The sequence below is a fragment of the Perca fluviatilis genome, chromosome 16 (assembly GCF_010015445.1).
Source record: "Perca fluviatilis chromosome 16, GENO_Pfluv_1.0, whole genome shotgun sequence".
NCBI lineage: Eukaryota > Metazoa > Chordata > Actinopteri > Perciformes > Percidae > Perca > Perca fluviatilis.
Window position 1 is genome coordinate 35,619,319 of NC_053127.1, and position 14,218 is coordinate 35,633,536.

The following is a 14,218-nucleotide window of genomic DNA, read 5'->3' on the forward strand; positions in this document are numbered from 1 at the left end:
CTCAACGGTAGAGCGTCTGACTCCAGATCAGAAGGCTAACTACATGGATCTATGTGCCTAACACCAGGGAAGCCTGTAATCTTGCCTGTCGATAATGTTAATTTCTCCCCAATTTCAGATCACATTCCTGCTGGAACATGTCTGGTTGTTTAGTTTTTGGTTTAAAAGCTTCAGATGCCAATGATGCAGAGACCTGGAAACACTGACCAATGAGAGCAGACTGGGCTTTTTAAGAAGGATTTTAAAGAGACAGGTCTACAACAGAGAGTACAGGTGCTGCACCCATGGACCGTATATGAAAAATAAAGTGTCTTTTGAATATTAAAACATATAAACATGTCCTAGAAGAAACACAAAACACAAGCATGAACCTGAAAATAGCATTTATAACTCACCTTTAATCTGACTACTACAATGCTTTCAATCAATATTTCCCCCCAGTGTAGGACGGTAAAACCAGTTTGGCGAAGAGGGATTTCAGACTCTGTGGCGCAAAGGTAGCGCGTCTGACTCCAGATCAGAAGGTTGCGTGTTCAAATCACGTCAGGGTCAATGTCTCTGTTTCTCTAGCTCCATTGGCAGGATAGGGTGGGTATCTTGATCACATGCTGGATACTTTATCACATCAGAACAGAAAAATGGTCCCTGAAATCCTGGACAATGAAATGAATGGACTAGCAGTTAAAATCGCAACACTTACTAGCACTTTAAAATATTTTTTTTCATCTCAAGAACTCAAAAGTGGCCATTAAACGGGAAACTAGAATTATAAAGGTTTTCAATTCATAAAATTATGATTCAATTTCGTTAGCATTGTGAGATTGGACATGGCCTTGGTGATGGTCTGTGCTATCCTAGTGTCCTTCTAGTATTGTATAACTTAATCCATGTACCAGCACCAGTGTCTAGTTTGTTAATTGGTGAGAGGTGATGTGAAACAGACTCTGTAGCTCAACGGTAGAGCGTCTGACTCCAGATCAGAAGGCTAACTACATGGATCTATGTGCTAACACCAGGGAAGCCTGTAATCTTGGCTGTCGATAATGTTAATTTCTCTCACCAATTTCAGATCACATTCATGCTGGAACCTGCACATGTCTGGTTGTTTAGTTTTTGGTTTAAAAGCTTCAGATGCCAATGATGCAGAGACCTGGAAACACTGACCAATGAGAGCAGACTGGGCTTTTTAAGAAGGATTTTAAAGAGACAGGTCTACAACAGAGAGTACAGGTGCTGCACCCATGGACCGTATATGAAAAATAAAGTGTCTTTTGAATATTAAAACATATAAACATGTCCTAGAAGAAACACAAAACACAAGCATGAACCTGAAAATAGCATTTATAACTCACCTTTAATCTGACTACTACAATGTTTTCAATCAATATCTCCCCCCAGTGTAGGACGTGAAACCAGTTTGGCGAAGAGGATTTCAGACTCTGTGGCGCAAAGGTAGCGCGTCTGACTCCAGATCAGAAGGTTGCGTGTTCAAATCACGTCAGGGTCAATGTTTCTGTTTCTCTAGCTCCATTGGCAGGATAGGGTGGTATCTTGATCACATGCTGGATACTTTATCACATCAGAACAGAAAAATGGTCCCTGAAATCCTGGACAATGAAATGAATGGACTAGCAGTTAAAATCGCAACACTTACTAGCACTTTAAAATATTTTTTTTCATCTCAAGAACTCAAAATGGCTGGCCATTAAACGGGAAACTAGAATTATAAAGGTTTTCAATTCATAAAATTATGATTCAATTTCGTTAGCATTGTGAGATTGGACATGGCCTTGGTGATGGTCTGTGCTATCCTAGTGTCCTTCTAGTATTGTATAACTTAATCCATGTACCAGCACCAGTGTCTAGTTTGTTAATTGGTGAGAGGTGATGTGAAACAGACTCTGTAGCTCAACGGTAGAGCGTCTGACTCCAGATCAGAAGGCTAACTACATGGATCTATGTGCTAACACCAGGGAAGCCTGTAATCTTGGCTGTCGATAATGTTAATTTCTCCCCAATTTCAGATCACATTCCTGCTGGAACATGTCTGGTTGTTTAGTTTTTGGTTTAAAAGCTTCAGATGCCAATGATGCAGAGACCTGGAAACACTGACCAATGAGAGCAGACTGGGCTTTTTAAGAAGGATTTTAAAGAGACAGGTCTACAACAGAGAGTACAGGTGCTGCACCCATGGACCGTATATGAAAAATAAAGTGTCTTTTGAATATTAAAACATATAAACATGTCCTAGAAGAAACACAAAACACAAGCATGAACCTGAAAATAGCATTTATAACTCACCTTTAATCTGACTACTACAATGCTTTCAATCAATATCTCCCCCCAGTGTAGGACGTGAAACCAGTTTGGCGAAGAGGATTTCAGACTCTGTGGCGCAAAGGTAGCGCGTCTGACTCCAGATCAGAAGGTTGCGTGTTCAAATCACGTCAGGGTCAATGTTTCTGTTTCTCTAGCTCCATTGGCAGGATAGGGTGGTATCTTGATCACATGCTGGATACTTTATCACATCAGAACAGAAAAATGGTCCCTGAAATCCTGGACAATGAAATGAATGGACTAGCAGTTAAAATCGCAACACTTACTAGCACTTTAAAATATTTTTTTTCATCTCAAGAACTCAAAAGTGGCCATTAAACGGGAAACTAGAATTATAAAGGTTTTCAATTCATAAAATTATGATTCAATTTCGGTTAGTATTGTGAGATTGGACATGGCCTTGGTGATGGTCTGTGCTATCCTAGTGTCCTTCTAGTATTGTATAACTTAATCCATGTACCAGCACCAGTGTCTAGTTTGTTAATTGGTGAGAGGTGATGTGAAACAGACTCTGTAGCTCAACGGTAGAGCGTCTGACTCCAGATCAGAAGGCTAACTACATGGATCTATGTGCTAACACCAGGGAAGCCTGTAATCTTGGCTGTCGATAATGTTAATTTCTCCCCAATTTCAGATCACATTCCTGCTGGAACATGTCTGGTTGTTTAGTTTTTGGTTTAAAAGCTTCAGATGCCAATGATGCAGAGACCTGGAAACACTGACCAATGAGAGCAGACTGGGCTTTTTAAGAAGGATTTTAAAGAGACAGGTCTACAACAGAGAGTACAGGTGCTGCACCCATGGACCGTATATGAAAAATAAAGTGTCTTTTGAATATTAAAACATATAAACATGTCCTAGAAGAAACACAAAACACAAGCATGAACCTGAAAATAGCATTTATAACTCACCTTTAATCTGACTACTACAATGCTTTCAATCAATATCTCCCCCCAGTGTAGGACGTGAAACCAGTTTGGCGAAGAGGATTTCAGACTCTGTGCGATGCGTAGCGCTAGCCTGACTCCAGATCAGAAGGTTGCGTGTTCAAATCACGTCAGGGTCAATGTTTCTGTTTCTCTAGCTCCATTGGCAGGATAGGGTGGTATCTTGATCACATGCTAGATACTTTATCACATCAGAACAGAAAAATGGTCCCTGAAATCCTGGACAATGAAATGAATGGACTAGCAGTTAAAATCGCAACACTTACTAGCACTTTAAAATATTTTTTTTCATCTCAAGAACTCAAAAGTGGCCATTAAACGGGAAACTAGAATTATAAAGGTTTTCAATTCATAAAATTATGATTCAATTTCGTTAGCATTGTGAGATTGGACATGGCCTTGGTGATGGTCTGTGCTATCCTAGTGTCCTTCTAGTATTGTATAACTTAATCCATGTACCAGCACCAGTGTCTAGTTTGTTAATTGGTGAGAGGTGATGTGAAACAGACTCTGTAGCTCAACGGTAGAGCGTCTGACTCCAGATCAGAAGGCTAACTACATGGATCTATGTGCTAACACCAGGGAAGCCTGTAATCTTGGCTGTCGATAATGTTAATTTCTCCCCATTACTCAGATCACATTCCTGCTGGAACATGTCTGGTTGTTTAGTTTTTGGTTTAAAAGCTTCAGATGCCAATGATGCAGAGACCTGGAAACACTGACCAATGAGAGCAGACTGGGCTTTTTAAGAAGGATTTTAAAGAGACAGGTCTACAACAGAGAGTACAGGTGCTGCACCCATGGACCGTATATGAAAAATAAAGTGTCTTTTGAATATTAAAGCATATAAACATGTCCTAGAAGAAACACAAAACACAAGCATGAACCTGAAAATAGCATTTATAACTCACCTTTAACCTGACTACTACAATGCTTTCAATTAATATCTCCCCAGTGTAGGACGTGAAACCAGTTTGGCGAAGAGGATTTCAGACTCTGTGGCGCAACGGTAGCGCGTCTGACTCCAGATCAGAAGGTTGCGTGTTCAAATCACGTCAGGGTCAATGTTTCTGTTTCTCTAGCTCCATTGGCAGGATAGGGTGGTATCTTGATCACATGCTGGATACTTTATCACATCAGAACAGAAAAATGGTCCCTGAAATCCTGGACAATGAAATGAATGGACTAGCAGTTAAAATCGCAACACTTACTAGCACTTTAAAATATTTTTTTTCATCTCAAGAACTCAAAAGTGGCCATTAAACGGGAAACTAGAATTATAAAGGTTTTCAATTCATAAAATTATGATTCAATTTCGTTAGCATTGTGAGATTGGACATGGCCTTGGTGATGGTCTGTGCTATCCTAGTGTCCTTCTAGTATTGTATAACTTAATCCATGTACCAGCACCAGTGTCTAGTTTGTTAATTGGTGAGAGGTGATGTGAAACAGACTCTGTAGCTCAACGGTAGAGCGTCTGACTCCAGATCAGAAGGCTAACTACATGGATCTATGTGCTAACACCAGGGAAGCCTGTAATCTTGGCTGTCGATAATGTTAATTTCTCCCCAATTTCAGATCACATTCCTGCTGGAACATGTCTGGTTGTTTAGTTTTTGGTTTAAAAGCTTCAGATGCCAATGATGCAGAGACCTGGAAACACTGACCAATGAGAGCAGACTGGGCTTTTTAGGAAGGATTTTAAAGAGACAGGTCTACAACAGAGAGTACAGGTGCTGCACCCATGGACCGTATATGAAAAATAAAGTGTCTTTTGAATATTAAAACATATAAACATGTCCTAGAAGAAACACAAAACACAAGCATGAACCTGAAAATAGCATTTATAACTCACCTTTAATCTGACTACTACAATGTTTTCAATCAATATCTCCCCCCAGTGTAGGACGTGAAACCAGTTTGGCGAAGAGGATTTCAGACTCTGTGGCGCAACGGTAGCGCGTCTGACTCCAGATCAGAAGGTTGCGTGTTCAAATCACGTCAGGGTCAATGTTTCTGTTTCTCTAGCTCCATTGGCAGGATAGGGTGGTATCTTGATCACATGCTGGATACTTTATCACATCAGAACAGAAAAATGGTCCCTGAAATCCTGGACAATGAAATGAATGGACTAGCAGTTAAAATCGCAACACTTACTAGCACTTTAAAATATTTTTTTTCATCTCAAGAACTCAAAAGTGGCCATTAAACGGGAAACTAGAATTATAAAGGTTTTCAATTCATAAAATTATGATTCAATTTCGTTAGCATTGTGAGATTGGACATGGCCTTGGTGATGGTCTGTGCTATCCTAGTGTCCTTCTAGTATTGTATAACTTAATCCATGTACCAGCACCAGTGTCTAGTTTGTTAATTGGTGAGAGGTGATGTGAAACAGACTCTGTAGCTCAACGGTAGAGCGTCTGACTCCAGATCAGAAGGCTAACTACATGGATCTATGTGCTAACACCAGGGAAGCCTGTAATCTTGGCTGTCGATAATGTTAATTTCTCCACAATTTTTCAGATCACATTCCTGCTGGAACATGTCTGGTTGTTTAGTTTTTGGTTTAAAAGCTTCAGATGCCAATGATGCAGAGACCTGGAAACACTGACCAATGAGAGCAGACTGGGCTTTTTAAGAAGGATTTTAAAGAGACAGGTCTACAACAGAGAGTACAGGTGCTGCACCCATGGACCGTATATGAAAAATAAAGTGTCTTTTGAATATTAAAACATATAAACATGTCCTAGAAGAAACACAAAACACAAGCATGAACCTGAAAATAGCATTTATAACTCACCTTTAATCTGACTACTACAATGTTTTCAATCAATATCTCCCCAGTGTAGGACGTGAAACCAGTTTGGCGAAGAGGATTTCAGACTCTGTGGCGCAACGGTAGCGGCCTTGACTCCAGATCAGAAGGTGCGCGTGTTCAAATCACGTCAGGGTCAATGTCTCTGTTTCTCTAGCTCCATTGGCAGGATAGGGTGGTATCTTGATCACATGCTGGATACTTTATCACATCAGAACAGAAAAATGGTCCCTGAAATCCTGGACAATGAAATGAATGGACTAGCAGTTAAAATCGCAACACTTACTAGCACTTTAAAATATTTTTTTTCATCTCAAGAACTCAAAAGTGGCCATTAAACGGGAAACTAGAATTATAAAGGTTTTCAATTCATAAAATTATGATTCAATTTCGTTAGCATTGTGAGATTGGACATGGCCTTGGTGATGGTCTGTGCTATCCTAGTGTCCTTCTAGTATTGTATAACTTAATCCATGTACCAGCACCAGTGTCTAGTTTGTTAATTGGTGAGAGGTGATGTGAAACAGACTCTGTAGCTCAACGGTAGAGCGTCTGACTCCAGATCAGAAGGCTAACTACATGGATCTATGTGCTAACACCAGGGAAGCCTGTAATCTTGGCTGTCGATAATGTTAATTTCTCCCCAATTTCAGATCACATTCCTGCTGGAACATGTCTGGTTGTTTAGTTTTTGGTTTAAAAGCTTCAGATGCCAATGATGCAGAGACCTGGAAACACTGACCAATGAGAGCAGACTGGGCTTTTTAAGAAGGATTTTAAAGAGACAGGTCTACAACAGAGAGTACAGGTGCTGCACCCATGGACCGTATATGAAAAATAAAGTGTCTTTTGAATATTAAAACATATAAACATGTCCTAGAAGAAACACAAAACACAAGCATGAACCTGAAAATAGCATTTATAACTCACCTTTAATCTGACTACTACAATGCTTTCAATCAATATCTCCCCCCAGTGTAGGACGTGAAACCAGTTTGGCGAAGAGGATTTCGACTCTGTGGCGAAACGGTAGCGGGCCTGACTCCAGATCAGAAGGTTGCGTGTTCAAATCACGTCAGGGTCAATGTTTCTGTTTCTCTAGCTCCATTGGCAGGATAGGGTGGTATCTTGATCACATGCTAGATACTTTATCACATCAGAACAGAAAAATGGTCCCTGAAATCCTGGACAATGAAATGAATGGACTAGCAGTTAAAATCGCAACACTTACTAGCACTTTGAAATATTTTTTTCATCTCAAGAACTCAAAAGTGGCCATTAAACGGGAAACTAGAATTATAAAGGTTTTCAATTCATAAAATTATGATTCAATTTCGTTAGCATTGTGAGATTGGACATGGCCTTGGTGATGGTCTGTGCTATCCTAGTGTCCTTCTAGTATTGTATAACTTAATCCATGTACCAGCACCAGTGTCTAGTTTGTTAATTGGTGAGAGGTGATGTGAAACAGACTCTGTAGCTCAACGGTAGAGCGTCTGACTCCAGATCAGAAGGCTAACTACATGGATCTATGTGCTAACACCAGGGAAGCCTGTAATCTTGGCTGTCGATAATGTTAATTTCTCCCCAATTTCAGATCACATTCCTGCTGGAACATGTCTGGTTGTTTAGTTTTTGGTTTAAAAGCTTCAGATGCCAATGATGCAGAGACCTGGAAACACTGACCAATGAGAGCAGACTGGGCTTTTAAGAAGGATTTTAAAGAGACAGGTCTACAAAAACAGAGTACAGGTGCTGCACCCATGGACCGTGATATGAAAAATAAAGTTTCTTTTGAATATTAAAACATATAAACATGTCCTAGAAGAAACACAAAACACAAGCATGAACCTGAAAATAGCATTTATAACTCACCTTTAATCTGACTACTACAATGCTTTCAATCAATATCTCCCCAGTGTAGGACGTAAAACCAGTTTGGCGAAGAGGATTTCAGACTCTGTGGCGAACGGTAGCGCCGCTGACTCCAGATCAGAAGGTTGCGTGTTCAAATCACGTCAGGGTCAATGTTTCTGTTCTCTAGCTCCATTGGCAGGATAGGGTGGTATCTTGATCACTATGCTGGATACTTTATCACATCAGAACAGAAAAATGGTCCCTGAAATCCTGGACAATGAAATGAATGGACTAGCAGTTAAAATCGCAACACTTACTAGCACTTTAAAATATTTTTTTCATCTCAAGAACTCAAAAGTGGCCATTAAACGGGAAACTAGAATTATAAAGGTTTTCAATTCATAAAATTATGATTCAATTTCGTTAGCATTGTGAGATTGGACACATGGCCTTGGTGATGGTCTGTGCTATCCTAGTGTCCTTCTAGTATTGTATAACTTAATCCATGTACCAGCACCAGTGTCTAGTTTGTTAATTGGTGAGAGGTGATGTGAAACAGACGTTTCGTCTATTTCTCTCTTCATTCTGTCCTGTCTGTCTGTCTTCTCTTCCTATTCTCTTCCATTTCTAGTCCCTGTCCTGTCTTCCCCCCTCTCTTTCCATCTACCTCTCTCCCTCTCCTGTCTCTCTTTCTCTCTCTATCCCTCTCTCTTTCTTTCCTCTCTCCATCCCTCCCTCCCCTGTCTCTCTTCCTTTCTCTCTCTCTCTCCTCTTTCTCTCTCACATCTCTTTCTTTCCCTTTACCTCTCTCTCCCTCTCCTCTCTCTTTCTCTCTCCTCTCTCTTTCCCTTCTCTCTCTCTTTGTCCTCTCCCTCTCTCCTTTCTCTTCCTCCCCTCTCCCCCCTCTCATCCCCCTCATTTCCTTTCTCCATCCACTCCTCCTTCCTCTCTCCTCCTCTCTCCTTTTCCTCTCTCTCCTTTTCCTCTGTCCTTGTTCTATACTGTGGATGTGTCTTTTCCGTTGTGTGTCCTTTTCTGTGTGTGTGTGTGTGTGTGTTGGTCATTCCTTTCCTTGTCCGTTTCCTTCCTGTGTTCATATTTTGTCATTTCCTTGTGTTTCTCAGTCCATGTCTCACTATTTCCTTGTGTCTGGTCGGGATTCGTTCTGGGCCACTGTGGATCTGTGGCTGTGTGTCTGTGTCCTGTGGTCCTGGGTCCTGGGGCTGTGTGTCCTTCCTGTCTGTCTGTGTCTCCCTTTTTCTTTCTCCGTCCTTTTTTTTTTGTGCCTCCTCCTCCATTCTCCGTCTCACTGTCTCCTTCTGTCTTCCTCCCTCGGTCTCCTTTCCTCCTCTGTCTTTGTGTCCTCCACTCCATTGTGTCTCTGCCTTCCTCCGTCTTTCTCCTGTGTGTGTCGGTTCCATGGGGTTGTGGTCCATTCCTGGGATGGTCCTGTCTTCTCTCTTCTATTCTCTTGTTCTGGTCTGTCTGTCTTCTCTTGCTCCCCCTCTCTATATCTCTTTTTCCATCTGCCTCTCTCTCCCTCTCTATCCGTCTCTCTCTCTTTCTCTCTCTATCCCTCTCTCTCTCTCTTTTTCTTTCACTCTCTCCATCCCTCCTTCTCCCTCCCTGTCTCTACCTCCCCCTCTCTTCCTTTCTCTCTCTCTATAACTCTCTTTCCCTGTCTCTCCCTCTCTATCCTCTCTCTCTCTTTATCCCTCTCTCTCTTTCCCTCTCTCTCTCTCCTCTTTCTCTCTCTTTGTCTCTCCCTCTCTCTCCTTCTCTTTCTCTCTCTTTGTCTTTCCCTCTCTCTCTCATCCCCCTCTCTCTCCCCCCCTCTCTCATCCCCCTCTCTCTCTCTCTCCCTGTCCCTCTCTCTCTATTTCCTTCTCTCTCCATCCCTCCTTCTCCCTCCCTCTATCCCTCCCTCCCCTCTCTCTCTCTCTCTCTCTCTCTCTATATATATATATATATTCTCTGTCTTTCTTTCCCTCTCTCTCTCTCCTTTGCTCTTTATCCCTCTCTTTCTCTCTTGTTTGTTCTATGCAATGGATATAGCTGATAATAAATCTTTTTAGTCAATTTATTGAAACTTCCACTTTTGACAGTTTTACAGTTTAGCTTACCGCTTTTCTACAAATGTATTTCAAGAAATTATTTTATTATTATATATTATATTTTTTATTAGTGGTGTTCTTCAACTTTTCAATGAAATTCATATTTATTGAACCAATTTCCACTTTTTCAACTATTCTTCAGCTTCAGCTAAAGACCTCACAATGTTCTACATATTTTGTCATTTTTCAACTTTTATAGCCAACAATTCAGTTTAGCGTCAACTTTGAACTTTTTAACGATTTCCACTTTTTCAACTATTCTCACTATTTCAACTTCTTCTTACGGATTTGAGCTATTCATCCAGGTAGCTTTAGCAATTCAGCTATTCAGCATTCCCACGCATTTTCTGCAGGAAATGCATTTTCTAGTTATTATTAGTGGGAATGCTGTTCAACAGCATTCCAACTATTGTTATTCGGTTCTTTATATACTTATTATTATTATTATTATTCCGTACGTTTTTTGGCTCTCCGTAACTTCTGCATACTTTCAGCTATTTAAACCATTCAACTTTTCAAATGTTCAGCTCTTTCAGCTAATGATGGGACTTCTTCAACTTTTTTTCTACTATTTATACTTTTTTAAATTTTAAGCTTTTTAACACTTTTCTTAACATTAAAGTGAATGAGAGCAGCCTTCAACTCCTTAAAATCTTCTTCCTCTCCCAAAGTTTTCAGCTCCTTCATACTTTCACCTACAGACGCCAAACAAATTTTAAAATGTTCACAAAATATTCAGCTATCAGGCTATGGCTTTTCAGTTTGATATCTTTTACAGTTTTTGTGAAAAAGCTGTTTAAGTTTAGTGATCATTTCAGGAAATTTTATCGATTAAACAGAGTGTGTATTGCGCTGCTTAGAGTGATGATGTCATCGCTCAGAGGGTGAAGCTTAAAAAAAATTATCTTTGTCCCTTCTCCTCAAATTGCTCTCACGCGCACAATATCTACTTGTCATACACAATCTATACATCAAAACATAGGTATTTTTGTCTAGTTTCAGAAAATCTGCTCAGTTTTGTGATACGCCTTTTTTTGGCTGGTTGAGCTTCCAAATGACAAGATGTCCATATCGTTCTCCATTGGCTTCAATGATCAAACTCCTAGATATTTCCCAGCGAAACACTGAACGAACCACTTTTTGAAATCGCTGATATGCCCACATTTTTACGTTTATCCATATAAATTTTATACCGATACGTTCACAAAGGCCTTGTGGTGCTCAGGATCACGTCATTTGACTGATAGCAGTTATGGTGTTGCCACAGTGAGGCTTTGTTTGAGAGCTCGCTCTCAGGGACTCTGAATAGCTGCAGCACAGCACAGCTGACAGATTCAGCAGGTGACAGGCTCGTTAGCTTGATTACAGACATCAAAGCAAGTTTATAAACATTCCCAGGCCATGGTTACCATGACAACACTTTCACAGACACACACCCAGATACTACAGGCAGTAATATGAACAGTAGTCTATACAGATACTACAGGCAGTAATATGAACAGCAGTCTATACAGATACTACAGGCAGTAATATGAACAGTAGTCTATACAGATACTACAGGCAGTAATATGAACAGTAGTCTATACAGATACTACAGGCAGTAATATGAACAGTAGTCTATACAGATACTACAGGCAGTAATATGAACAGTAGTCTGTGGTCTTCCACTTCTCTCTGACTGTCTTCTCTCTCCCCCTCTCTATCTCTCTGTTTCTCTTTTCTTTCTCTCTCTCTCTCCCCTGTTTCTCTCTCTTTTCTCTCTCCATCCATCCTTCTCCCTCTCTCGCTGTCCTCTCTCCATCCCTCCCTCCCTCTCTCTGTCTCTCTCTCTCTCTCTCTCCTTTCTCCATCTAGCCTTCTCCCTCCCTCTCTATCTCTCTGTTTCTCTTTTCTTTCTCTCTCTCTCCCTGTTTCTCTCTCTTTTCTCTCTCTGTCCTCTCTCCATCCCTCCTTCTCCCTCCATCTCTCTCTGTCTCTCTCTCTCTTTTTCTCTCTCTCCTTCTCTCTCCTCCCGCCTTCTCCCTCCCTCTCTCCCTGTCTCTTTCTCTTTTTCTCTCTCTCTCCTCTCTCCATCCATCCTCCCTCTCTTACTTTCTTTAACTTATTGAACCAATTTCCACTTTTTCAACTATTCTTCAGCTTCAGCTAAAGACTTCACAATGTTCTACATATTTTGTCATTTTTCAGCTTTTAAAGCCAACTTTTTAACGATTTCCACTTTTTCAACTATTCTCACTATTTCAACTTCTTCTTACAGATTTAAGCTATTCATACAGTTTAGCTTTAGCAATTCAGCTATTCAGCATTCCCACGCATTTTCCGCAGGAAATGCATTTTCTAGTTAATATTATTATTCCGTCCGTTTTTTGTCCCGCTAAGGCTCTCGAAGCGTTGCCAACACGCGCACACAAATAACATCATCACGTGGGTAACGCTCGGGAATGGTGTGCTATGTGTTTTCTAAGAGATTTGCCGCACGGTTTTCACGAAATCGGCAAAAAACCACGCAAAATTTCCCATAGACTTTAATGGGAAATGTTCGGCAAATTGCTTAACATCGCTCAAAACAACTCGTCTTTGGGACCATGCTGTATCGCCATACTTTAATGTAGAAAAAAAATTTAAAGTTTAAACCGAAGACAAGACGTTGGCCTTTATTGGGCTGAATGGGCATTCGGATATCAAGCACGGTTTCTACGAAATCACAGTTTACGTATCGTCGTCTTTTCTGACCGTTTCAGATTTCCCAATGTGTGTGTATGGGGCCGGAATGTTGAGAGTTAGAGTGGGAGTTAGAGTGTGGAGCTGAAGTACGATTCTCGGAAATTTTTCCAAACAAATTGCTCTCCCTCCTACAGTTTTGAGTCTTCATACATCATACTTGGTCAAAATGTAGAAAATCTTGTGGCGGTCGCAGACATCTAACTATGGAATACACCGGACGTAGACTTTTTGCTCTAGACACTCCAACTGCCGGTAGAAACAGTGGATTTGCAGTACGATTCTCTGAAATTTTTTCCAAACAAATTGATCTCCCGCCTACAGTTTTCACTCTTTATACACCATAGTTGGTCAAAATGTAGGAAATTTTGTGCCGGTCGCAGACATGTAACTATGGAATCCAACAGACGTACACTTTTGGCTCTCTTGATACCAACTGCCGACAGAAACTGAAAAAAGTATCTGAAGTATGCAGATGGTTCCCTGTTTGTTACCTGCTCTGTGTCCCATTTATTTCATACCACAAACATAAAACCACATCAATGCGTTCGCCAGACTTTTATCTCTCTGGTGATCATAATATTTTGCCGTTTGGACCCACGGTTTTTGAATTACAGAAGAAACCTAAGAGGATTAATTATCATTACATGGATATGTTTGACCCATGGAAGACAATTAGTGTGTCTCAAATCGCGCACTTCCCTTAGTGCACTAAGGGAAGTGCAATTCGTACACTGTGTACTTACTTGCATAGTGCGTAAAATTTGACGGGGGAGTGTTGTCTCAAACCGCGCACTACCTTATGTACTTACCGGAAGTGACGATCATAACAGTCCTCCTCCTTCTTCTTCTGTGAAAATGTGAATTGTACCCAGGGCAGAGCATTCCGGCCACCTATTGTCGCCCGCGAAAATTACATTTCTGCTTTGTTCTTCAAAATGAATGCGATTGTTTTTATTGTTGCTTGTATTTGCCCTCTGTTTTTCGCGAGAATGAGAGGATTGCGACGACGCCGTCATCGTGTCATCCAACTCCTTTTAGCGGAAAACATACAGGTATGTTGATATTCATACTTTGCTCTTAATTCATTTTTTTTTTAAATACCCCAAAATGACCATAAGTGGAGGAATAAAATTGTGTCCAATTGATATTAGCTAACGTTAATATAGATAGTCATTATGTTTATATAAGTGTTTAATTTTAATGATTCATCTATTAGCTAGCCAATTACAGTGACAATAAAGGCATAGGAAACCCAATAACTTAAATAGCTACAGTCATGCAAAGTACAATGCTAAAGATAACACACCACATGAAATACACATGAATTTAATTTTAATTGTGTTAATTTAATTTTAATTGTGTTAATTGTTCTACAGGCTCCCAACCCCAGGCAGTACTGCCAGGTGAATAATACAGTGCCG

General features: G+C 40.5%; 5 non-coding genes across 5 annotated transcripts; all 5 read left to right on the forward strand.

The window, feature by feature from the left end:
* The first annotated feature begins 480 nt into the window (after positions 1-480).
* trnaw-cca lies at positions 481-552 on the forward strand. Its single transcript has one exon. It is a non-coding gene; the product is annotated as a tRNA-Trp (tRNA).
* Positions 553-1,435: 883 nt separating this feature from the next.
* On the forward strand, positions 1,436-1,507 carry trnaw-cca. Its single transcript has one exon. It is a non-coding gene; the product is annotated as a tRNA-Trp (tRNA).
* An 877-nt stretch (positions 1,508-2,384) lies between these two features.
* Positions 2,385-2,456, forward strand: trnaw-cca. The gene has a single exon. It is a non-coding gene; the product is annotated as a tRNA-Trp (tRNA).
* A 1,820-nt stretch (positions 2,457-4,276) lies between these two features.
* On the forward strand, positions 4,277-4,348 carry trnaw-cca. The gene has a single exon. It is a non-coding gene; the product is annotated as a tRNA-Trp (tRNA).
* Positions 4,349-5,222: 874 nt separating this feature from the next.
* trnaw-cca lies at positions 5,223-5,294 on the forward strand. Its single transcript has one exon. It is a non-coding gene; the product is annotated as a tRNA-Trp (tRNA).
* The last annotated feature ends 8,924 nt before the right edge of the window (positions 5,295-14,218 follow it).